The sequence below is a fragment of the Scyliorhinus torazame genome, chromosome 4 (genome assembly GCF_047496885.1).
Source record: "Scyliorhinus torazame isolate Kashiwa2021f chromosome 4, sScyTor2.1, whole genome shotgun sequence".
In the NCBI taxonomy this organism is placed as follows: Eukaryota; Metazoa; Chordata; class Chondrichthyes; order Carcharhiniformes; family Scyliorhinidae; genus Scyliorhinus; species Scyliorhinus torazame.
In genome coordinates this window covers 265,074,794-265,100,340 of record NC_092710.1, presented here as the reverse complement: position 1 = coordinate 265,100,340, position 25,547 = coordinate 265,074,794, and the positions used below count along the sequence as shown (strand labels likewise).

The 25,547-nt window shown below is 48.8% G+C and overlaps 1 pseudogene; it reads left to right on the top strand.

Annotated features, from left to right (window-relative positions):
- The first annotated feature begins 2,688 nt into the window (after positions 1–2,688).
- LOC140411726 (rho-related GTP-binding protein RhoG-like) lies at positions 2,689–3,456 on the top strand (annotated as a pseudogene).
- The last annotated feature ends 22,091 nt before the right edge of the window (positions 3,457–25,547 follow it).

Sequence of the window (25,547 nt, the reverse complement as noted above, 5' to 3'; positions counted from 1 at the left end):
CTATCGTGACTGATCGTAAGCCCCTGCTGGGACTCTTCAGAGAGGATAAGCCAATACCGCCCATTGCTTCTGCACGGATCCAGCGCTGGGCTTTGTTGCTTGCTGCATATGAGTATTCTCTGGAGCACAAACCAGGTACGCAGATAGCAAATGCCGACGCACTGAGCCGATTGCCTTTATTGACCGGCCCCATGTCGACCCCCACGACCGGTGAGGTGGTTGCAACCCTAAATTTTATGGACACCTTGCCTGTCACGGCATCACAGATCCGTGAGTGGACCCAGACGGAGCCAGTCTTGTCAAAGGTTCAGCACATAGTCCTGTATGGTGGGCAGCACAGACAGCTCCCAGGCGAGTTGCGGGCATTTTCCTCCAAGCTGTCAGAGTTCAGCGTGGAAGACGGCTGACGCGTGTGATTGTCCCGGAAAAAGGCCAGGAGCCGATATTATCAGACTTGCACAATGGGCATCCGGGCGTGACCAAGATGAAAATGTTGGCCCGGAGTTATGTCTGGTGGCCAGGCCTCGACACCGACATTGAGAAGGTGGCCCAAAACTGCTCCATTTGCCAGGAGCATCAGAAGCTTCTGCCGGCCGCGCCCCTACATCACTGGGAATGGCCAGGGTGGCCTTGGGCACGCTTACATGCAGATTTCGCAGGCCCTTTTTAGGGATCCATGTTCCTTCTACTAATTGACGCCCAGTCCAAATGGCTGGAGGTGCATAAGATGCAGGTGACAACGTCCTGCGCAACAATTGAAAAGATGTGTTTATCATTTAGTACGCATGGCCTCCCCGAGGTGCTGGTCACGGATAATGGCACTCCATTCACGAGTGAGGAGTTTGCTAGGTTTACAAAGATGAACGGCATCCGCCATATCCGCACTGTCCCTTACCACCCGGCTTCAAATGGGTTGGCAGAGCGTGCAGTGCAAACATTCAAAAGAGGCCTAAAGAAGCAGTCTTCCGGATCAATGGACACGAGACTGGCTCGCTTTTTGTTTACGTACAGGACCACCCCCCATGCAGTGACTGGGGTAGCTCCCGCAGAACTCCTAATGGGCCGAAGACTTCGCACCCGCCTTAGTATGGTCTTCCCGAACATTGGCGCAAATGTACGTCGCACACAAGTATGGCAGGGACAGGGATTGTCTCAGCATCGTCCGATTCGGCAGTTTGCACCCGGTGACCCAGTATCGTGCGGAATTTTGCTGGTGGTGCCCAATGGGTTCCTGGTGTAATCTTTCGCCAAACGGGCCCTATATCTTACCAAGTGCAAGCCCAGGGTCGTCTCCAGCAAAAACATGTAGACCACGTCCGGTCCAGAAGATCATCCCCTCAAAAGATTCCCCGCCCCCGGAGCTCAGTTCAACAGCTGCAAAGACACGAGACAAGGGAAGGTAGTCCTCAAAATCTTCCACTGGTGCCTCACTCGAAGCCTGCGCAGGTCGTTACGGGACCGAATGGAGATAGAGACGCTGACATGACGGAGGCAGCAGACTCTGACTCCGAGATGGAGACACAGGATGAATCAGAGGGGGAATCCTCGGGTTCACAGGCCGTGGATGTACAACCGCGCCGTTCATCACGGAAGCGCCGGTCTCCGTCTCGTTATACGCCGCCTGATCCAGCGCCGCGTGCAAATGGCGTCCGGCCTGCGGCCAAACGAGTTCGACGCCTTCCTTCGCCAGGGTCTTCGGTGGATTCCTTGGACTTTGGGGGGGAGGGATGTTATAACCTGCCTACTTACGATTGGCTGGGGACTAATGACTATCCCACAATCCTATGGGAGTATGAACTTCCCCAATGAGGGGGGCGGAGAAACTCCTAGTATAAATAAGCTGACCAGTCCAGGAACCAGCAGAAAGGAGAAGGTAGCAAAGGAAGTTACTGCTACTGTTATGTATATATTGTTATAGTAAATAAACTTTATTATTTTGTATCCTTAAAACTCGTGCTGGATTCTTCGTTGCCCTTACAAAACCAACAAAGTTGGTTACCAGCATTTGATGCTCAGAGACAGATTTTCCTTTCTCTCCTTCACCCAGCAAAGCCTAACAGCCAGTCATTAAAGACAAAAATCTGGCCTATGAAATTCTTCAAGTGCTATGGAGAATAGCGCCCACTTGCAAAGAAACTATGATAAAATTCCTGGCCAGAATCCTCCCCCACCCAGCAGCATGGGGTGCCTTCAATGGGAACTTGCATTGACGGCGGGAGTAAAGAACCCAGTGAATGATGCAAACCCTCCCGCCACCAAGAGACCCGCTGCTTGGGGGAGGGTGTGCGTGGCTGGAGAATCATTCCCCTGTTAACACTTACAAACTGTTAACCTACACCACTTGATGCCCAACTCAGAAAGCCCACTTTAGAAAGTAAACACGAGGAAGAGGGCACTTGATAAACTGAAGTCAAGCATGAATTAATTGTTGACGGAATAAGTAAAATATCATTAACCCCTCCCTCCATCAGACCTCCATATCAGAGACCCCCATATCAGAGACCCCTTAAGATCAATGACTCCCCATCAGAGAACCCCTCATATCAGACAACCCACCTTATGGGTGTCAGTAACTGAACTTCCTCTGAGGCGAGGCGGTCACTTCCTCGAATCTGTAAGCGGAGTGAGAGGCGAGTGGAAGAGATGCGAGGTTGCTGACGTTGAGGCGCTGATAATCGTGGCCCAGGGATGCAGAGCATTAAGTGTGTGGTGGTGGGGGACGGTGCCGTTGGAAAGACCTGCCTGTTGATCTGTTACACCACCAATGTCTTTCCCAAAGAGTACATCCCAACCGTCTTTGACAACTATAGTGCGCAGATCACGGTGGACAGTTAGTCTGAACCTTTGGGACACTGCGGGTCAGGAGGAGTATGATAGACTCAGGACTTTGTCCTACCCCCAGACCAATGTTTTCATCATCTGCTTCTCCATAGCTAGACCCCATCGTATGAGAATGTCCGCCACAAGTGGCATCCCGAGGTGACCCACCACTGCCCAGATGTGCCCATGCTCTTGGTGGGCACCAAGAAGGACCTGCAGAACGACCCGGAAACCATCAAGAAGCTGAAGGAGCAGAGCCTGGCACCGATCACGCAGCACCAGGGCAACGGGCTGGCCAAGCAGATCCAGGCCGTGAAGTACATGGAGTGCTCAGCACTCAACCAGGAAGGAATTAAAGAGGTGTTTGCCGAGGCTGTGAGAGCTGTTATTAACCCAACTCCGGTGAAAATCAGAAAGCCCTGCGTACTCTTGTGAGGATGGTTCCTCCCCCCCCCCCCCCCCCCCACTCTCCCCTACCCACTCCCACCTTGATTTGCCGCACAGTCAGGACATTTGTGATATCAGTGACTCTGGAATATCACTAACGCTCGTTGGGAAGAAATCTGCTTCGTCCAGTTTGAGAAGGATTAGCCAGATTGACGTCTCCAATTAGACTGGTTCCTATTTTCCCCTCCCTCCCACATCAATCAAACATCCAGGAAACATTTGAGTATTTTGGGATGAGTGTGGGAAGGGGTCCTCATTGCTGCCCTTGTCCCCTCCTCACTTTGCTGAGCAGGCTGACCCTGTGGATCCTCCATCCTTTGGCCTTCCCTCCCCAGAGCTCATCCCAGCTGGACATTCCCTATATTCTTATTCCTTTTCCTGGAATAATACGTTCCTGAGGGATTGTCCACATCTCCCTGTTGGATGAGTCCCACCTTTTAGCCGTAGTAAAATGGATTGGCCATGATAAATTGCCCTTAGTGTTGGGCGGGGTTACTGGGTTATGGGGATAGGGTGGAGGTGTTGACCTTGAGTAGGGTGCTCTTTCCAAGAGCCGGTGCAGACTCGATGGGCCGAATGGCCTCCTTCTGCACTGTAAATTCTATGATTAGAGACCCCCATATCAGGGACTCCCATATCAAAGACCCTCATATCAGAGGCCTACATATAAGAGATCCCCAGATTTTAAAAACCATATAATAGAACCCCATCATAGAACCAAATATCAGGTACCCCACCATCAGAGACCCCCCATATCAAACAACCCCATATCAGTGACACGCTGTTGCCAATTCACACCAGAGACACCAATAATGTTGCTCTTTTTAACTGGATACTGATATGACAGTTATTAATGATGATATTGCCTTTCAGAGTCACCAGGTATCAAATGATACCACCAGAAGGTTTTACCGGATATCAATCAAAGACCAAACAACCAGTTAGCTAGTTCAAGTTCAATGATAGTTTATTTACACACAAGAATTACTTCGACATGAAACATAGAACACTACAAGCTAAATTATACCTAACACTACAACAACCTGGACTTAACTTCAGGCATCCGGCTTTATGCAGAGGAACAAGGCCTTCGTTCTGATCTTGCGTGGCTGGGTCTGGAGAAGTGACTTTGTTTCTGCTGGGCTCATCCGTCTGGTAGCGATCGTTGGTCTTGAACTTGTCTTCTGGTCGTGATGCTACACTTGGTTTTAGGCTTAAGCCGGGGCCAAGAGAGACCGAGTGCCGGGGCCAAGAGAGACTGAACACATGGCAGCGTCTCTCTTTATCCTTCTGGGGTTTTGCGCTCATTTGGGCGCTCCTTAGCTTTGGACCCAAGAATTTGGCAGGCTTCGACTACTGCCTTCGACTTTGGCCAATAAAGGTGCGGCTGCCTTGATGGTGGGGCATGTCCTGAGCAGTCATTGACCTTGGCTTTTTGGGCTCCTTGAGCAAAGGGAGTGGCGCCGATGAGTCTGTTTCTGTTACCTGAGTACAGGTCTTTTGTTGTGGGGAAATGGGCCATTAGAATGCAAAGTAGCTGAGGGTTTCAATAGCGTCTAGTTATCTGAGTTGTTTATATACATGAGCGTCTGAGTCCTGGGTTGACCATATTTCCCATGGTCCTTTGCAGGTGGCCATATTTCCTGGGCTCCTTTGTAAATGGCCATCCCAGATGGCTACATCCCGTCGTTTTCATCCTGAACGCGAAGCGTGGTGGATCACACTGTTGATCCTCATCCGCCCTTGGTGTGCCGGTTACCCTTGGTCAAGGACAGGATCTACACTACTCTGTCCTATGTTTTTGGAGCATTTACCTAATTTTATCAACACATCATAAATTCATAAACTCTAAGGGGCCACTATAAAACATTTAATCATTACACATTTAACTTCTTTACTCAAGGGAACATCTAACTATCATTACCTTAGCTACTCTCATGCTGCTGGCAAATATCAAAAAGGAACTTATGTACAATACAAAAATTTTAAAGAAATAAACAGCAGCGTCACATTTCTACTTAATCTATTACAATCATAGAAGAAGTACAATCTTTTTATTTTGTCAGTGAAAAAGGTTTAAAAGGTTTGTAGGGTTTGTTGGATTCCAAGGAAAGGGGCTCGGAGTGTGTATATCGGGGAGCGGGAGGCTCTCCTTCGCCATTTGCGGAGTCTCAGTGTCTGAACGACACTGCAGAGTATTGCTATTACCAAAAGGGCTTCTACTGTATAGGAGAGGGACTATACCATTTTACAATGTTTTCACACCATGTGGGGGTATCAGTGTCTATTTTCATGTGAGGTGTGGTGTCCGGGCTAGGGGTCTCATATTGTATGGTCATGTCCGGGGCCGGTGTGGTGTGGGGTACAGAGGCTGTCAATGTGCGCAGTTGTAGGAGTCCAGCGATGATCATAATGGAGGTCATCAGTCCTGTCTTCATCTTTTCTTTTTGTTCTTCGTTCTCCGTATATTCCTGAGGGTGCAAGCATAATATCTGTTATTATTATCATTGGTTAACATCTTGTTTTGTTTGTCTTTCTCTCTTCAGCTTCAATTCCCCATTAGAATGGTCACCAAGTGTGACTCTCTCCTTTTAAAAAAAAACATTTTAGAGACAAGACATCCGAAAAAAAAATTCTGTTTAAACACAAGGAATCCTGCAGCTTGTGGTCAATGCGCTGAGTGGGCGGACAATGTCTCCGTCCAGGGTCCAGAGGTAGTTCAGGTATAGCAGCAAATGTGTAACAATCAAGTGTGTCAAACATGTAAATAGCAGTTGGGGTAGCGACCAAAGAGTCGCGGAAGGTAAAGAGTTGAGTGTACAGGCTGTGGCAAAAGGCATTCTTTAAACCACACTAAAGAGCAGATAAGGGGAAACAAAGACTTGCCAAGGACAGTAAGGAGTGTAAAGAACCATTCCAGATTACTTGACGTGATCGAAGCATGAGGTGCGTGTGGGCCGCGGCAGGGCAAGAATGGGTGGGATTCCCTGGGTAGGGAGGTGATCAGTGCCGTTGCTCCACTACCCGAGTTGGCTGACCGGATGCATTGGGGGTCCTCAGGCAGCGGGGATTAGTACCGTTACTCCCTACCTGGGTGACCGAATGAGCATAAAGAATTTGTAACATATGGGATCCAACAATTTGTTCCTTTAACGGTCATTGGGCAGTAAATGGCGTCAGAAGAGTAACCATGACTGTATCAAGAAATTTTGTAACTGGCCGATATTAATTAAAACATTGTAGCAATAAGAAAGAAAGTAAGAAAGAAAGCGGGCAGGTTCCATCAGGAAATAGGACACCGTAATTCACATGCGGTTCCTTTTTCTCATCATCTGGACACCTCAGGGTTCCGTATCAAAAAGCTTCGCAAAAGGGTTACCGTAACGGGAGTAGACTCTGAGGCATCACCATCTCCCGGTTGCCAAACTCGTGTCTGTCGTTTCTGTGCCATGGCCGCGTGGGCCGTCGTGGGATCCGAATCGTCATTCCTTACTAATCAACAAGAGTTGTCGCGGTGCCAATGGGGAGTTCGTTTGGCATGAGGGACGATAGCTGCAAAGGGCAGATTCCGGTTGTCGGGCGGTGGCGGTGGCTCTGGCTGTGGCAGTGAAAGGGGTACAGGGGGCAAAATATGTCCTGATTGTGGTTCCAGAGGCTGTTGCTGTCGTCCGAATCAAGCTCAAGGTGGAAAGGCATACCTGTGGGCGTGGATGTGCTGTCCTGGCTGGCGGGGGGCTGGTCTAAGTTGTCGATGGGCGGGGCGGAATCATCTGCCATTGCTAGGGAGACATGGTGGGAGTGGCTACAGGTCTTTTGTTCTGGGGAAATGGGCCGTTAGAATGCAAAGTAGCTGGGGGTTTCGACAGTGTCTAGTTATGTGAGTTGCCAATATACATAAGCTCTGAGCGTCTGAGTCCTGGGTTGACCGTATTTCCCATAGTCGTTTGCAGGTGGCCATATTTCCCGGGATCCTTTGTAAGTGGCCATCCCAGAGGGCTACAACACACATATCAGAGAGCCCCTTAAGAAGCCTCCGTATCATTGCCCCCCCCCATATGACTGACCCCTCCATATTTGTGACCCCCATATCAGAGAACCCCATATTAGAGATCCCCTATAAGAGACGTTCAGTCACCCCTGCTTGAAAACTAAAGAGCAGTCCAGGCATAAACAGTGAAAAATCATTGTTTTTTTACTTTCTGTCACTTACACCTGCTGTCTCAGACAGAAGTTTTGAAAGCAGCAGCTGTTACTTTATAGAAAACCAAATCACAAGACTTCAAACCTTCTCAGACCTTTGATCTGCGAGGCTTCAATTCGCTTTGAAAGATAATTAGCTTTTAGTAGGCTGTAATTGACAGGGTAATAGATTCCAGATAGCCAGGTATCTGGATTATCTATTTTCACATTACTTTCTCCCTTCACATTTCAATACATCTGAAGTACTCTTCTGTGAACCTAACCATAATGTTTAAAAAGCATCTAGCTATGATTGATGAGTCTTCATCACATGAAAAGCAGTTAAGTACTTTCTGCTGAGAAACAAGAAAGTGAAAGCATTTACCTCTGATATGGAGGTCCCAGATATGGGTAGGATTTGCAGTGAAGTGGGGGGTAGGGGCCTTCTGGTTGACTTTGGAAGCAGCTACGTTACATACTTACCACCTTTACCACCGTGACTTACACTACACCAGGGCCATGCTTACAAATGCTTGCACCAATCCACTCTCGTGTGAACACTGGCTGGAAGGGCCAGAGCATCACAGAGGCGTAGAGAATCAGGCGACCAGCTTGTTAATCAGGTGGACAGGGGTTCAAATGACCTATTTGCATCCTCCCGCCAATGTGGGCAATAAGCACTCTGCCGCCACTGGCAGGGACCGGAGCGACACCGAACCCGTTTTTTGCCCAATGCCCGATTCTCTATCATCTAGGGAACTCCATGACTGGCGGTGAGCAGCGAAAAATCTACCATTTATTCCTCCTTTCTCTCTCATTTGCTTACCTTGGTTCCATTTATATGCATCTATGGTATTCAGCTCAACTACTTGTGGCAATGAATTTCATATTCTAACTATTCTCCCAAATTCCCTACTGGATTTATTGATGACTAATTTATATTCATTACAGGGAGACAGTGGTGATGTGGTATTGCTGCAGGACTAATAATCCAGACACTCAGGATAATGCTCTGAACCAGGATTGGAATCTCACCTTGGCAGATGTTGAAATTCAAATTCAAGAGAAGTCTGGAATGAAAAGTTTAATGATGACCATTAAATCATTGTCGATTGTCATAAAACCCCGTCTTCTTCACTAATGTCTTTTACGGAATAAAGTCTGCCATGCTTACCTAGTCTGGCCTACATGTGACTCCAAACCCAGAGTAAAGTGGTTGACTCTTAAATGCCCTCAGCGATGGGCAATAAATGCTGGCCCAGTGTGATGAATTTCAGATATATTGTATTATACGTATTTGGTGAAGTAAGGTTTCTAAATCTAGGTTAGCGTGTATTTGACTGCTGATGTCGTGTTTTAAAAGAATCTTGGTTTGAAAAACAACAAAGATTTTTGGAACGAGGGGTGCAATTAGCTATTGTAAAAATCTTGGGCTAATGTAATTTTGTTTTGATTAAGGGCATTCCCTGGGAAGTTCATTAGTTTTCAGCCTTGTGAGATGATGACATTGGTGGGTGGAGCTAAGGCACCAAAATATTTGAGAAAGCATTTTCAGTTCAGTTCTATTCTAGATGAAGCTGGAAACTCAAGTCGTGTTTTACTCTCCACAGGTTAGTTCAAAAGAGATTAACAGTCCTTAAAGCAGTTCAGACTTGTCTGAGGTCAAAGGGGAGCTGAAACAAGCCAGTTGAAACAGCTTTTGATGGTGCTGATGATTGATGATTTGATTTATTGTCACATGTATCGAAATACAGTGAAAAGTATTTTTCTGCAGCCGAGGGAACGTCCACAGTACGTACATAGTGGACAAAAAGAATAATCAACAGAGTACATTGAAAAATGGTACATCGCCAAACAGTGATTGGTTACAGTGCGGAATAAGTGGCCAAACAAAGCAAATACATGAACAAGAGCAGCATAGGGCGTCGTGAATAGTGTTCTTACATGGAACAGATCAGTCCGAGGAGGAGTCGTTGAGGAGTCTTGTAGCTGTGATAAAGAAGTTGTTCTTATGTCTGGATGGGGCTGGTTTAGCACAGTGGGCTAAATAGCTGGCTTGCAATGCAGAATAATGCCAGCAGCGTGGGTTCAATTCCCGTACCGGCCTCCCTGAACAGGTGCCTGAATGTGGCGACTAGGGGCTTTTCACAATAACTTCATTGAAACCTACTTGTGACAATAAGCGATTATTATTTTTATGTGTGGGTCTTCAAACTTCTGTACCTTCTGCCTGATGGAAGGGTCTGGAAGAAGGAAATGCCTGTGTGGGAGGGGTCTCTAATAATGCTGTCTGCCTTCCTGAGGCCGAGGGAGGTGTAGACAGAATCAATGTGGGAGTGGCAAGCTTGTGTGATGCGTTGGGCTGAGTTCACCACACTCTGCAGTTTCTTGCAATCTTGGGCCGAGCAGTTGCCATACCATGCTGTAATGCAGCCGGATAGGATGTTCTCTATTGCAAATCTGGAGACGTTTGTGAGAATCGATGCAGACATGCTGAATTTCTTTAGCTTCCGTAGGAAGTAGAGACGTTGTTGGGCTTTTCTGACTGTGGACTAGGACAGATTGTTGGTGGTGGTTACCACATGAAGTAGTTGATGCAAAAATTTTGAATATATTCAAGACGCGCCTGGCTATAGCACTTGGGGAGAATGGGATCAAAGGCTATGGGGAGAAAGCAGGATTAGACTATTGAGTTGGATGATCAGCCATGATCGTGATGAATGGCGGAGCAGGCTCGAAGGGCCAAAAGGCCTCCTCTTGTGCCTAGCTTCTATGGATCTATGTGACCCCCAGGAACTTAAAGGTGCCAACCATCTCCACTTCAGAGCCATTGATGTAGACAGGAGTGTGTGTCGCGCTACGCTTCCTGAAGTCAACGATCAGTTCCTTGGTGTTACCAACATTTAGAGAGAGGTTGTTTTCGGTACACTATGCAACCAAGTGATTTCTCTCCCTTCTGTAGTCTGATTCGTCGTTGTTTGAGATACGACCCACCACAGTCATATCAGGGCTGTTGGGGCGGGTGGCACTGATACATTGGCTGACTGCTCAAAGCGGGCATAGAACTTGTTCAGATCATCAGGGAGGAATGCTCCGGCCCCAGATATCCTGCCTGGCCTTGCTTCGAAGCCTGTGATCTTGTGTAGGCTCTGCCATAGTCATCGTGGGTTAGTGTCGTTGGCCTGGGACTCTAGTTTGATGCGGCATTGCCTTTTGGCGTCCCTGATGGCTTTCTATACGTCGTACCTGTGTTTCTTATTTAGGTCAGGGCCGTCAGACTTGAACGCCTCTGTCCGGAACTTCAGCAGGGAGTGAACCCTTTAGTTGAGCCAGGTTTTCCGATTGGGGAACGCCCGTTTTGTCTTCTTTGGTACACAGTCCTCGACACACTTACTGATGAAGTCTGTGACGGTGGTTGCGTACTCGTCCAGGTTAGCTGCAAATGGACCAGTCCACAGACTCCAATCAGTCACGGAGGATGTCCTCAGATGCCTCGGACCAGCACTGCATGGTTTTCTTGACTGGCTCAGCATGTTTGAGTTGCTGTTTGTAAGCCGGAAGTAGGAATACCGACTTGTGGTTTTGAATATATACAGCCAAAGTTTTTGCATGGATCTGACCGGAGTTGTTTCTTCTCTGTAAAGCAATGTCAAGAGATCTCTTCCTCAAAGAATAATTCTGGAAAGCAAGTATTCCTCTGTGCCAATGGTATTTAAGATGGATTGAGAGCTGAGATGGTTGTTTTCTTGTTGTTTAAGTGGGAATAAAGACAGCAATTAAGGGTATTGTTTTCACTGTATTGAGTAGTATTGTTTAAGGGGTCATTTGTCAGTCTTTTTTGGGTAATAAAGTTTGTTTTAACACACCATATCCCTATTTTTTCATGCAATCACTTCTGGAGCAAAGTATCCTTTTCTCACAGTCGTACAAAAGTAAAATGAAATATTTTTGTGCTGTTTCCGAGCCACTGTTGGGGTCTGGTTGGGGTTCGTAACACCCAACCAACGGTGCCCACATCTCATGAATAAAAAAAACCCTGTAGTCCTTGCAGACATATATAGAACCAGATTATGGCAGGAAGAAATTCAACTCTGATCCGATGGCCTATTTACCTTATTGCATAAACTGGAATGCATAATGCTGTTGATTACATTTCTATGAATCCATGAAAGTGATAATGGTCTTATGATGCGATAGAAATCCTGTTGCATGCGTAATGTAACATTCTTTAAAAAAAATAATTTACAGGATGTGGGCGTCGCTGGTTAGGCCAGCAATTATTGCCCCTCCCTAGTTGCCCTTCAGAAGGACGTTGGTGAACTGCCTCATTGAACCGCTGCAGTCTTTGAGGTGTAGGTACACCCACTGTGCTGTTAGGGAGGGAGTTCCAGGATTTTGTCCCAGCGACAGTGAAGGAATGGCTACATATATCCACGTCAGGGTGGTGAGTGACTTGGAGAAGAACCTCCAGGTGGTGGGGTCCCAGGTGACTGCTGCTCTTGTCCTTCCAGATGGTAGTGGTAGTGGGTTGGAGGGTGCTGTCTGAGGAACCTTGGTGAATTACTACAGTGCATTTTGTAGATGGTGCACACGGCTGCCACTGTTCGTCGGTGGTGCAGGGTTTGAATGTTTGTGGTAGGAGGAGCAATCAAGTGGGCTGCTTTGTCGTGGATGGTGTCAAGTTTCTTGAGTGTTGTTGGAGCTGGACTCATCCAGGCAATACACTCCTGACTTGTGCCTTGTAGATAGTGGACAGGCTTTGGAGGGTCAGGGGATGAGTTACTCGTTATAGGATTCCTAGTCTTTGACCTGCCCTGGTAGCCGCAGTATTAATGGGGCGAGCCCAGTTCAGTTTCTGATCAATGGTAACCCCCAGGATGTTCATTGTGGGGGATTCAGAGATGGTAATGCCAATGGAGAGTTTTCCCATTAATTCCAGTTTAGCGAGGGCGCCTTGATGTCATACTCGGTCAAATGCTGCCTTGATGTCAAGAACAAAGAACAAAGAAAATTACAGCACAGGAACAAGCCCTTCGGCCCTCCCAGCCTGCGCCGATCCAGATCCTTTATCTAAACCTGTCTTCTATTTTCCAAGGATCTAGTTCCCTCTGTTCCCCGCCCGTTCATATATCTGTCCAGATGCATCTTAAATTATGCTATCGTGCCCACCTCTACCACCTCCACTGGCAAAGCGTTCAAGGCACCCACCACCCTCTGCGTAAAAAACTTTCCCCGCACAGAGTAGATGTACGAGGCAAGTTTTTTACGCAGAGGGTAGTGGGTGCCTGGAACTCACTACCGGAGGAGGTAGTGGAAGCAGGGACGATAGGGACATTTAAGGGGCATCTTGACAAATATATGAATAGGATGGGAATAGAAGGATACGGACCCAGGAAGTGTAGAAGATTGTAGTTTAGTCGGGCAGTATGGTCGGCACGGGCTTGGAGGGCCGAAGGGCCTGTTCCTGTGCTGTACATTTCTTTGTTCTTTGTTTGTTATCTCCCTTAAACTTTCCCCCTCTCACCTTGAAATCTTGACCCCTTGTAATTGACACCCCCACTCTTGGAAAAAGCTTGTTGCTATCCACCCTGTCCATACCTCTCATAATTTTGTAGACCTCAATCAGGTCCCCCCTCAACCTCCGTCTTTCCAATGAAAACAATCCTAACCTACTCAACCTTTCTTCATAGCTAGCACCCTCCACACCAGGCAACATCCTGGTGAACCTCCTCTGCACCCTCTCTAAAGCATCCACATCCTTCTGGTAATGTGGCGACCAGAACTGCACGCAGTATTCCAAATGTGGCCTACCAAAGTCCTATACAACTGTAACATGACCTGCCGACTCTTGTAATCAATACCCCGTCCGATGAAGGCAAGCATGCTGTATGCCTTCTTGACCATTCTATCGACCTGCGTTGCCACATTCAGGGTACAATGGACCTGAACTCCCAGATCTCTCTGTACATCAATTTTCCCCAGGACTCTTCCATTGACCGTATAGTCCGCTCTTGAATTAGATCTTCCAAAATGCATCACCTCGCATTTGCCTGGATTGAACTCCATCTGCCATTTCTCTGCCCAACTCTCCAATCTATCTATATTTTGCTGTATTCTCTGACAGTCCTCCTTGCTATCTGCAACTCCACCAATCTTAGTATCATCTGCAAACTTGCTAATCAGACCACCTATACCTTCGTCCAGGTCATTTATGTATATCACAAACAACAGTGGTCCGAGCATGGATCCCTGTGGAACACCACTAGTCACCTTTCTCCATTTTGAGACATTCCCTTCCACCACTACTCTTTGTCTCCTGTTGCCCAGCCAGTTCTTTATCCATCTAGCTAGTACACCCTGAACCCCATACAACTTCACTTTTTCCATCAACCTGCCATGGGAAACTTTATCAAACACCTTACTGAAGTCCATGTATGACATCTACAGCCCTTCCCTCATCAATTAACTTTGTCACTTCCTCAAAGAATTCCATTAGGTTTGTAAGACATGACCTTCCTTGCACAAAACCATGCTGCCTATCACTGATAAGTCTATTTTCTTCCAAATGTGAATAGATCCTATCCCTCAGTATCTTCTCCAACAGTTTGCCTACCACTGACGTCAAGCTCACAGGTCTATAATTCCCTGGATTATCCCTGCTACCCTTCTTAAACAAAGGGACAACATTAGCAATTCTCCAGTCCTCCAGGACCTCACCCGTGCTCAAGGATGCTGCAAAGGCCCTGTTATCTGTTAAGGCCCCAGCTATTTTGTCCCTCGCTTCCCTCAGTAACCTGGGATAGATCCCATCCGGACCTGGGGACTTGTCCACCTTAATGCCTTTTAGAATACCCAAAACTTCCCCCTTCCTTATGCCGACTTGACCTAGAGTGTTTAAACATCCATCCCTAGCCTCAACATCCGTCATGTCCCTCTCCTTGGTGAATACCGATGCAAAGTACTCACTAAGAATCTCACCCATTTCCTCTGACTCCATGCATAAATTCCCTCTTTTGTCTTTGAGTGGGTCAATCCTTACTCTAGTTACCCTCTTGCTCCTTATATACGAATACAAGGCTTTGGGATTTTCCTTAACCCTGTTAGCCAAAGATATTTGGCTAACAGGCTTTATAAGAGGCTCTAAAAAACTCTCCTGGATGCTGCTTACAAATTCTGCTTCATCTACGCCTCCAACACTACATGAGTACCATTCAATGTTGGGGAAGTTAAAATCTCCCATCAAGACCACCCTATTGCTCCTACATTTTTCTATAATCTGTCTTCATATTTGTACCTCTACTTCACACTCTCTTTTTGGAGGCCTGTAGTAAAGTCCCAACAATGTTACTGCACCCTTCCTATTTCTTAGCTCTACCCATATTGCCTCAGTGCTCGAATCCTCCATCATGCCATCCTTAATCACAGCTGTGATATCATCTCTGACCAGTAATCCAACTCCTCCACCCCTTTTACCTCCCTCTCTATCCCTCCTGAAGCAACTATACCCTCGATATTTAGTTGCCAGTCTTGCCCTTCCCTCAACCAAGTCTCAGTAATACCAATAACATCATATTCCCAGGTACTAATCCAAGCCCTAATTTCATCTACCTTACCTGCTACACTTCTCGCATTGAAACAAATGCACCTCAGACCACCTTTGCGTTCATCATCTCTTCCCTGGCTACTCTTCCCCTTAGTCACATTGAGTTTATTATCTAGTACCTTACTGGCTTTAGTTGCTGCCTCTTTACTGACCTCTAACTTCCTAATCTGGTTCTCATCCACCTGCCACATTAGTTTAAAACCTCCCCAACAGTGTTAGCAAAAGCACCCCCTAGGACATTGGTTCCAGCCCTGCCCAGGTGTAGACCGTCCAATTTGTAATGGTCCCACCGCCCCCAGAACCGGTTCCAATTTCCCAAAAATCTGAACCCCTCCCTCCTGCACCATCTCTCAAGCCACGTATTCATTCTGACTAATCTTGAATTTCTACTCTGACTGTCTCATGGCACTGGTAGCAATCCTGAGATTACTACCTTTGAGGTCCTACTTTTCAACTTATCTCCTAACTCCCTAAATTCTGATTGTAGGACCTCATCCCGTTTTTTACCTATATCATTGGTGCCTATATGCACCATGACAACTGGCTGTTCACCCTCCCCCTTCAGTATGTCCTGCAGCCGATCTGAGACATCCCTGACCCGTGCACCCGGGAGGAAACATACCATTCGGGAGTCTCGTTTTCGACCACAGAAACGCCTGTCTACTCCCCTTACGATTGAATCTCCTATGACTACAGCCCAACCAGTCTTTTTCCCGCCCATCTGTGCAGCAGAGCCAGACACGGTGCCATGAGCCTGGCTACTACTGCCTTCCCCGGTGAGTCATCTCCCCCAACAGTATCCAAAATGGTATACCTGTTTTGGAGGGAGATGACCACAGGGGACACCTGCACTGCCTTCCTGCTCTTTCTCTGCCTTTTGGTCACCCATTCCCTGTCTCCCTCACAAATCCTAATCTGCGGTGTGACCAACTCACTGAACGTGCTATCCACAACCTCCTCAGCATCGCGGATGCTCCAAAGTGAGTCCACCCGCAGCTCCAGAGCCATCATGTGGTCTAACAGGAGCTGCAGCTGGACACACTTCCCGCACATGAAGGAGTTAGGGGCATCGGCCGCGTCCCTGAACTCCCATATTGAGCACAAGGAGCATAACACGGGTCTGGGATCTCCTGCCATTTTTACATTTTACCTTAACTGATCACAAATATAATATCAAATAATGAATAAGTGAAAGGAAAAAGATTTTGCTTACCAATCACAATACTTACCAACACACGAAGAGTTAAATTTCTCCCAGCTACTGCTAATTGGAGCACTTTCCTTACCAGCCAATCAGGTTACTGCTTTGCTGTGATGTCACTCTTCAAGGTAAGTTTTAAAAGTTTTTAAAGAGGATAAACTTACCTTCCCGACAGAACCCTGGCCACTGCTCCCGCCGAAAATCTGAAGGCCGCTTCTCCGGCAGCTGTGTCCCCGCCGCTCTTTTATCCTGTGTCCCTGCCGCTCTCCTCACGCTCTTTTACCCTGTGTCCCCGCCGCTCTCCTCGCGCTCTTTCACTGAGTCTCCGCCGGTCTCCTCGCGCTCTTTTATCCTGTGACCCCGCCGCTCTCCTCACGCTCTTTCACTGAGTCTCCGCAGCTCTCCTCGCGCTCTATCAATGAGTCTCCGCCGCTCTCCTCGCGCTCTTTCACTGTGTCCTCGGCGCTCTCCTCGCGCTCTTTCACTGACTCTCCACCGCTCTCCTTGCGCTCTTTCACCAGCAGTCACTCTGTCCTCACTCCGACCGGATTCAGCTGGAAACTCCCAACAGTAAGTTTAAAAAATAATGTACTCCCCTTCTCAGCAAGCACTCACTCAGCAACCACTGCGCTGCTCTCCTCACGATCTTTTATCCTGTGACCCCGCCGCTCTCCTTGCACTCTTTTATCCTGTGTTCCCGCAGCTCTCCTCGTGCTCATTTATCCTGTGTCCGCGGCGCTCTTCTCCCGCTCTTTCACTGAGTCTCCGCCGCTCTCCTCGCGCTCTTTTATCCTGTGTCCCCGCCGCTCTCCTCGCGCTCTTTCACTGAGTCTCCGCAGCACTTCTCGCGCTCTTTCATTGAGTCTCCGCCGCTCTCCTCGCGCTCTTTCACTGTGTCCCCGGCGCTCTCCTCGCGCTCTTTCACTGAATCTCCGCAGCTCTCCTCACGCTCTTTCATTGAATTCCGACGCTCTCCTCGTGCTGTTTCACTGAGTCTCCACCGCTCTCCTTGCGCTCTTTCACTGAGTCCCCACCGCTCTCCTCGCGCTCTTTCACTGAGTCTCCGTAGCTCTCCTCACGCTCTTTCATTGAATTCCGCCGCTCTCCTCGTGCTGTTTCACTGAGTCTCCACCGCTCTCCTTGCGCTCTTTCACTGAGTCCTCACCGCTCTCCTCGCGCTCTTTCACCAGCAGTCACTCTGTCCTCACTCCGACTGGATTCAGCTGGAAACTCCCAACAGTAAGTTTTTTAAAAAATGTACTCCCCTTCTCAGCAAGCACTCACTCAGCAACCACTGCGCCCCGCCTGATAACAGGGAAAAGAAAAACTACTTACCAGTCACCAGCCAATCACTTACCTGCAGGCGGTGACGTCACAATTCAAATTCTTTCTACTTCTACCTGCCCTCGAGTCTCCCTTTTGATCTTTACTCGTCCGGGATCCTTACAGTGATTGTCTATTTTTTTGGTTAGAGGAGGAGGTAGGGAGGGAAACACTGAAGAAGTGTTTTGGGTTTAACTGTCACTTGACAACAGCTCCTCCACAAACCACCTTCAAAATACGGTGACCGCAATGCACTGATGTAAATTTTTCCAGCAACAGCCAATCAGCAGCTCTGCTCTACTGCCCTCTGCTGGATGCTTGCCTTGACTTGAACACCTAGGGTGTCTTGCTCAGGTACACTTTCTGGATGCAGTGACCGCAATGCACTGATGCAACCTTTCCCCGCAACAGCCAATCAGCAGCTCCGCTCTGCTGCCCTCTGCAGTCACTCTCACCTCACCTCTGGCATTCAGCACTTTTGTCCATGTTTGAGCCAAGGCTGTAATGAGGTTAGGAGCTGAGTGACTCTGGCGGAACCGAAACTGAGCAAAATGCAGATGAAACATTGGGTGACATGGTAGCACAGTGGTTAGCACAGCTACTTCACAGCTCCAGGGTCCCAGGTTCGAATTCCTGGCTTGGATCACTGTCTGTGTGGAGTCTTCCCATCCTCCCCGTGTCTGCGTGGGTTTCCTCCGGGTGCTCCGGTTTCCTCCCACAGTCCAAAGATATGCAGGTTAGGTGGATTGGACATGATAAATTGCCCTTAGTGTCCAAAATTGCCCTTAGTGTTGGGTGGAGGTGTTGACTTTGGGTAGGGTGCTCTTTCCAAGAACCGGTGCAGACACAATGGGCCGAATGGCCTCCTTCTGCACTGTAACTTCAATGATAATCTATGATTAATCTGGGACAAAGGTTCGGCACAACATGCCTTTAGTGTCCAAAAAGCGTTAAGTGGGGTTACTGGGTTAAGGGGATGGGGTGGAGGTATGGGCTTAAGTAAGGTGGTCTTTCCAAGGGCCGGTGCAGACTCGATGGGCCGAATGGCCTCCTTCTGCACTGTCAATTCTGTCATGATATGCAGGCATGCAGATAATGATATACAGACAGGCAGCTAATGAACACAGAGAACAGGACATGACCAATGAGCAGGCGGGTCACTGAGGCGTGGTATCTCACTATAAAAGACACGAGGCACTCACACTCCGCCTCTTTCCACTGATGAACATCTATAGAGTGAGTCAGGGTGTATGTACAGTATCACACCTCCAGCACGTGGCTAAGAGCTAGTCTGGTTCAGTCAGACAGAGTAACCACACTTTGGTTAGCAGAGAGTCGAACTCATAGAGAACTGTGCTAACTTTACTGGTTCAGTAAATCAGATTTAACTAACTTCAAGGTCTGGAGTATCTTTTGGTTAAAGCTGCATCCAGTTGCAGCCTGTGTTATTCCAGAGTACATAACACGACATGCTACCAGGAGACTGCTTAATCCAGGTGGTTTACCTCAGTCCATTCCACGATGACCAGCGAATGTATCCTGGCACCATGGAGAAGATTCAGGCTCCTCACCAGCTCAGGACCTCCGGCAATCTCAGTGCCAACTGGCAGACATTCAAGCAAAAGTTTCTGCTGTACATCGAAGCTTCAGACCTCGTGGGTGCGTCTGATGCAAGGAAGATCGCACTTCTCCTCTCAACAGCGGCTGATCAAGCCATCAAACTCTTCAACTCTTTTCACTTCACCGAAGGCCAGGACAAGACAAAGTTTCAGACCATTCTGGACAAGTTTGACAGTCACTGTGAAGTGGACACCAATGAAATCTTCGAGCGCTACATATTCAAACAAGGTAAAGGTAAAGATGAATCTTTCAACTCCTTCTTAACTAACCTCTGCCTGCTAGCGCTGTCCTGCAACTTTGGTGATATCGCTAACTCCATGATCAAAGACCAAATCGTTTTTGGAGTTGACTCTGATCCTCTGAGAGAGCAGCGACTGAAAATCAAGCATATGACCCTGCCAGTCGCGATTCAAACATGCACAGTGCATGAGCACGCCAAAAATCGTTATGCCCAGTACAAGTAGCACGGTAGCACAAGTGATTAGCACTGTGGCTTCACAGCGCCAGGGTCCCAGGTTCGATTCCCCGCTGGGTCACTGTCTGTGCGGAGTTTGCACGTTCTCCCCGTGTCCGCGTGGGTTTCCTCCGGGTGCTCCGGTTTCCTCCCACAGTCCAAAGACGTGCAGGTTAGGTGGATTGGCCATGCTAAATTACCCGTAGTGTCCATAAAGGTTGGGAGGGGTTATTGGGTGGAAGTGAGGGATTAATGTGGGTCGGTGCAGACTCGATGGGCCGAATGGCCTCCTTCTGCACTGTATGTTCTATGTCTATGTATGTAAGTCGGCTGAAAATGAGAAACTTGCCTCCCACGAGGCAGAGAGTGTGCAGGCCATCTCCCGGATGCAGCGCCTCAGCATTGATGAAAGCGGCCATTTTGCACACTTTTCCCGGGGCCCCACGCATGCGTGATGCGAACGGGATAACGAGGCGGCCGACACCCGCACTGCGCATGTGCGACAAAGCATCAGGACGCTGATGTCATGACGTGCTCGAACTGCAGCAACGCCCACTGAAAGAAACGCTGCCCTGCAAGAGGCAGGCGATGTTTAAACTATGGGAAGCTTGGACACTATGCAGCCTTGTGCAGGTCTGCACCACCAGTCAGGGGCCAGCGCTCCCAATTCCGACGACGGCGTGTTCAGAGTGTGCAACACCAATTACAGGATTCTGATCCTGGTAGCACAACGGATCCAGAGGAAGAATGCCTCAACTCCGCCTACTGTGTGGGCATCATTACCAAATGTGAATATGCCACATCCAACTCATCACAAATTCAATCCATCCTCGCTGTGGATTCTGCGGACGAATGGCGTGTGGTGATGCAGGTCAACCACTGCTCCAACCAGTTTAAGCTGGACAGCGATGCTTCTGCCAACCTCCTCTCACAGGCAGATTTCAAACGCATTAAGAAGCTCCCCAAGTCCTTCCAGCAGCCTGCAGGCTCCTGGACTACAACGGAAATGCCATCACGGCACTGGAATCCTGCCATCTACTCGGCTCCAACCGGAGCACCCATGCACGGTTACGTTTTGAAATTGTCAAGCCAGACAGGACATCCCTACTTGGCGCGCAGGTCTGCAAGCAGCTGAACCTCGTGCAACGGGTTTACACAACGACATCCTCCAATGTGGATCTTCGCATACTCGCTCAGTATCCAGATGTGTTCGACGGGATGGGCATGCTGCCATATCGATACAAGATTCTGTACGACCTGATGCCAAGTCCACGTACCATGCCGGGTCCCGGCTCCGCTGAGGGAGCGCCTGAAGGCACAGCTCAAGGATCTTCAGCAACAGGGCATCATTTCCAAGGTAACCGAACCGACTGACTGGGTCAGCTCGATGGTATGTGTTATAAAGACTTCGGGAGACCTGCACATCTGCATTGATCCCAAGGATCTCAATAAGAATATAATGCGTGAACACTACCCCATCCTGAAGCGGGAGGAACTCACCAATGAGATGGCACACGCATGTTTTTTCACCAAGTTAGATGCGTAACATGGATTTTGGCAAATCCAGCTGGATGAGTCCAGCAGAAGGCTCTGCACCTTCAACACACCGTTTGGCAGATACTGCTATAATCGCATGCCATTTGGCATTGTCTCGGCATCGGAGATCTTCCATCGCATCATAGAGCAGATGATGGAGGGCATTGAAGGGGTTCGTGTGTACATGGACGACATCAACATATGGTCCACAACCCCTGAAGAGCATGTTTCCCGTCTCCAGCAGGTATTCCGCCGTGTCCATGCCAATGGCCTGAAGCTGAACAGGTCCAAACGTTGCTTTGGCATGTCAACAGTCAAGTTCCTAGGTGACCAGGTCTCTCAGCAGGGCGTGCACCCGGACACAGACAAGGTCAAGGCCATCGAAACCATGAAGGTCCCTGAAGATAAGAAGGCGGTATTGCGCTTCCTGGGCATGGTCAATTTCCTGGGCAAATTCATCCCAAACCTGGCCTCACACACCACGGCCCTATGAAACCTGGTGAAAAAGTCCACTGCCTTTGAGTGGAAGGCAGCACATCAGGCAGAGTGGTTGGAGCTGAAAGCCAAGCTCACCACTGCACCCGTCTTGGCATTTTTTGACCCGGACAGGGAGACGAAGATCTCGACAGATGCGAGCCAGGATTGCATCGGAGCGGTGCTGCTTCAACGCGATGACACTTCATCCTGGGCACCGGTAGCCTACGCATCGAGGGCCATGACACCCACTGAAACAAGGTATGCGCAAATAGAGAAGGAATGCCTGGATCTTCTCACTGGCATTCTCAAGTTTCACAGCTATGTCTACAGCCTGCCGACATTCACTGTCGAGACGGATCATAGGCCTCTGGTCAACATTATCCACAAGGACCTGAACGACATGACGCCTCGGTTGCAGCGCATCCTCCTCAAACTCAAAAGGTACAACTTTGACCTAGTGTCCATGCCTGGCAAAGAGCTCATCATCGCTGATGCATTGTCCCGCTCCATCACATTGCCTACTGAACCGCTGGAAATCATCCAGCAGATTGAATCACACGTGCAGCTGTGTGCTAGCACCCTCCCGGCGTCTGATGAGAAGGTGGTTCGTATCCGTGAGGAGACAGCCAAAGACCCCCTCTTGCAGCATGTCATGCACCACCTCACCAATGGCTGGCAGAAAGGGCAGTGCCCTCAATTTTACAGTGTAAAGGATGACCTGACGGTGATAGATGGTATCCTCCTCAAGCTGGACTGGATTGTCATTCCACTCAGTCTCCAGAGCTTGGTGCTCCGTCAAATCCATGAGGGACACCTGGGCGTCGAGAAGTGCAGATGCAGAGCCAGGCAGGCTGTCTACTGGCCCGGTATTGGCCAGGACATCTTGAACATGGTCCTCAACTGTGCGGCCTGTCAACGCTTCCAGCCAGCGCAGAGCAAGGAGACGCTCTAGCAGCATGAAATCGAGACCTCCCTGTGGTCCAAGGTTGGCATCGACCTCTTTCGTGCGAATGGTCGTGACTACGTGTTGATTATTGACTATTTCTCCAATTACCCTGACCTCAGACCTCACATCTCGGACCGTCATCAAGGCCTGTAAGGAGACGTTCTCCAGGCATGGTATCCCACTCACTGTCATGCGTGACAATGGCCCGTGCTTCAACAGCCACGAGCGGTCTATGTTTGCCAAGTCATACCATTTCAAACATGTCACTTCCAGCCCACACTATCCGCAGTCCAATGGGAAGGTTGAAAAAGGGGAGCACATTGTGAAACAGCTCATCTGCAAGGCTCGGATTCTGCTTCTGATATCTACCTTGCGCTGCTTGTGTACAGGGCGACCCTACTGTCTACTGGCATATCGCCAGCTCAACTCCTGATGAACAGGGACCTGCGGACGACACTTCCAGCCGTACACTTGCCCAACCTGGATCACCTCCCGGTGCTACAGAAGGTGCAGCAGCTCCAAAACCAGCAAAAGCAGGGCTATGATGCTCATGCCACCGATTTGCCCGTGTTATCCCCGGCAGACAGTCAGGATCAAGATACCGGATGGTGGCTGGTCTGCTCCAGCTGTCGTTGTTCGACAGGCTGCGCCCTGCTCGTATGTTGTACGTATGGCTGACGGTTCTGTTGTGCGACGAAACAGACAGGCACTGCACAAAGTTGCCTGCCCGCAACTGCTTTCTTCTCCATTTCCGTCCGTTGTTTTGCCACCTCCTGATACCTCGAACTATGAGGCCACCAGTCAGGCTTCCATCCCGCCTGTGAAGGCGCCATCGTCCCCACCACCACTTCTCCGGCGGTCGACAAGGATCAGACGCAAGCCCCAGAGACTGGACTTATGAACATTTGTTTTGTTTGCTATGTTCTGTTTTCTCACATTAGACAGCTGTCTTCACATGTAAATACGTTCACATATGCCACCGCTTGTAAATATGTTAATATACGCCACCACATGTAAGTACGTTCCCATGTGCCAACAAAACATAAAAAAAGGGGAGATGTCATGATATGCAGACATGCAGATAATGATATACAGACAGGCACAGACAGGCAGTTAATGAACACAGAGAACAGGACATGACCAATGAGCAGGCAGGACACTCAGGGGTGGTATCTCACTATAAAAGGCACGAGGCACTCACACTCTGCCTCTTTCCACTGATGAACATCTACAGAGTGAGTCAGGGTGTATGTACAGTATCATACCTCCAGCACGTGGCTAAGAGCGAGTCTGGTTCAGTCAGACAGAGTAACCACACTTAGCTTAGCAGAGAGACGAACTCGTAGAGAACTGTGCTAACTGCTACTGGTTCAGTAAATCTGATTGACCTAACTTCAAGGTCTGGAGTATCTTTTGGTTAAAGCTGCATCCAGTTCCAGCCTGTGTTATCCCAGAGTACATAACACATCAAATTCTATGATTCTAATGCACATCTGCTTGACCGACTGGTGCAAAAGATGCTGGGAGCATGCTGGGCGGCAAGGTAGCACAGTGGTTAGCACAGTTGCTTCACAGCTCGAGGGTCCCAGGTTTGATTCCCAGCTTGGATCACTGTCTGTGCAGAATCTGTACGTTCTCCCATGTCTGCGTGGGTTTCCTCCGGGTGCTCCGGTTTCCTCCCACAGTCCAAAGATGTGCAGATTAGGTGGATTGGTCATTTCAAATTGCCCTTTGTGTCCAAAAATGTTATCTGGGGTTACAGGGTTATGGGGATAGGGTGAAGCTGTGGGCTTAATTAGGGTGGTCTTTCCAAGGGCCGGTGCAGATTCGATGGGCCGAATGGCCTCCTGCACTGTAAATTCTATGATTCTATGAACATGTGCACAAGTCCTGAAGAAACATTGAAATCCTGAGAAACGGTCAGTAACACGCTCTCCCTGCAATGCATCTAGTATGCCAGGGTGGGCAATTGTGCAGTGTTCAATTGGAATTAGAGCTGAAGGAGTCTGCCTAGTTCAAAAGAAATCCAGAAATCCCCTCCCGCTCTCGTGCCTTTGTAGCTTTCAAATCCCACTGCCTCTTGCAGCTTCTCTGCTATTGGAAAATATTTATGGCCAGTCAAAAGCTGCTGGCATCTGAAACCAGCTATCTACACTGGTGCTCGCAATGCATTGTGATGTAGTTGACAAATATTACAATGTGATGTCCTTGTATTCAAGGGATGATTTTCAGACTTTACTGTTCTGGCCCTGAGTCTTGCCGAGAGTGCAGATTCCAGTTAGTGCAGGGTTTGCAAAAATGATTGGAAACACTGCAGCTTTAACCAGTGGGTAGTCTTGGAAAACATAGTGCTCTGCTGTGAGTACTGATGCGACCATCAAATCACTCGAAGACACGTGGAGAAGTAAACTGTGGTTTTAATCAGCTTAGAACTGTGCCTGCCTGCGACCGGTACAATACTGAAGGCGGCCCCGCAGGTCCCGCAAGCTTTTATACTTCCTCTAAAGGGTTGGAGCCATGGGCGGAGCCCGTACATGCCCCAACATATCCCTCTGTGGGTGAAGCCACACAATGGCCCATAGGTGGAGCCCACAGGGTTAATAACATAACATAACAATACAGTGCACTTGTGAACTATCAGTAATTATACATTCACCACATTCAGCCCCTGTTTAAAAAATGAAGTCCGGCGGGGGTGACGGGCTCATAGATTCAGTCGGTCCGGTGCCCGGATTGTACATTGCGACCGCCGAAGCACTGGTGTTGCAGCCGCTTCAGGTGGCTGTGGAAGTGGGTCTGGAGTGGGCATAGGCGTGGACTCCGGGAGCGGCTCTTCCGGAGCTTCATTCCTGTGGACCGGTGCGGCGGGTGGGAGGGAGCGCGGGAACCATATAGGGGTGGGGGTGCTGAACACGGGAGGTTGGATGGGACATAGTGTGGG